Raw genomic sequence first — 1,255 nt, 5'->3', positions numbered from 1 at the left:
TGACCATTAGGTCAGTTAGTTAAAAAGATTATTAAAACGTCCATTGTGTATATGAAGTGACAAAGTGTATAATATCTCAACAATCTGAGATTAAAAATAAATTTCATTAGCAAATGTTCAGGTATGGTTAGTTAGTTTTGAGCTGCTTTGAGGAAAAAAATGTAATTTTCCACTGATTTACTGGAAGTTAGTCAGGATGCATCATAAACTTTCCACATTCACCTTGATACCTGATAAAAAATAATCTAATTTCACAACAGGAAATGTCAACGCATGGCTTGATCAGCAGTGGACTTTTACCCCTTTGCTCTCAGCTTAACTTCCTGGTGGCTAGAGAGTTCTTTGCTTTTTTCCTCTCTGACAGATAACACACCATTTCACAGGTGTGTGTCCCGCTTGGACAGACATCTATCCTTATAATCCACTGCATCTCATTAAGGTAAACAGTTTCTTTAATACCAAACAGAATAGTGTAGTTGCATGTTTTATTTATAGAAAGATTATAGATTTAAAGAAGAAGCATGTTAAGAAAATGTGTTGAAGAATATAATAGTTCTGTGAACGTCGTTTATATTTTCTCTGTACTTGAACAGTCTGAACTTATGAGAACCACAGACTTGTGTTTGCTTTTGCTCGTGGCAGAAACTAAGCCTCCTGAATGAATTAATGATGAACAGATTCTTGACAGAGAAAGAGATTAAATTACATTTGCTTCCCTCCAACAATGTAGCTGTCACTCTACTTGTGATGCAGTGTTTTTAAGTTGTACGAACCCTGAACAAGGACAAATCAGAAGGATCTGTACTTGTAAGAACAACACTAAATGTGATATGTTCTTGTTTATTTATTTTACTTTCTTTTTCCAGCGTTCATTCATTTTTGATTGAAATAAGGATAAATTTTAAAGGATCTCATGACAAGTTACAGCAACAATGGAGTTTTCAACCAAGCTTACCATGACAGTGAGACACTGGAAATTGTTAGGTTTGTATCAATTTATTTAATGTTGTACAGAAATATGTTACCCACTAACATATTTGTGCTATGTATGAATTTTGATTTTTTTTCTCTTAATGTCATTGTAAAATAAATCATTGTAATTACAATTGTAATTAATTACAATTACAATTGTAATACAATTGTAATTGTAATCATTGTGTATGGGGTGCCATTTAAAAAGTTACACAGTCAAAAATTACCACCATTATTTTTGTTTTATTTAGCCTTTTATAAGAAAAAAAGAACAGATTCATTT

General features: G+C 31.9%; 1 long non-coding RNA gene across 1 annotated transcript in view; it reads left to right on the top strand.

Annotated features, from left to right (window-relative positions):
- Positions 1-884: 884 nt before the first annotated feature.
- LOC106518825 (uncharacterized) overlaps positions 885-1,255 on the top strand; it is a 3,083-nt gene continuing 2,712 nt past the window's right edge. Inside the window, exon 1 of the long non-coding RNA XR_001310368.1 lies at positions 885-984. This is a non-coding gene — a long non-coding RNA (uncharacterized LOC106518825). The remainder of the gene's footprint in view (positions 985-1,255) is intronic.

The sequence above is a fragment of the Austrofundulus limnaeus genome, unplaced genomic scaffold (genome assembly GCF_001266775.1).
Source record: "Austrofundulus limnaeus strain Quisiro unplaced genomic scaffold, Austrofundulus_limnaeus-1.0 Scaffold66, whole genome shotgun sequence".
Classification (NCBI taxonomy): Eukaryota; Metazoa; Chordata; class Actinopteri; order Cyprinodontiformes; family Rivulidae; genus Austrofundulus; species Austrofundulus limnaeus.
This window is presented reverse-complemented; position numbering and strand designations above follow the sequence as displayed.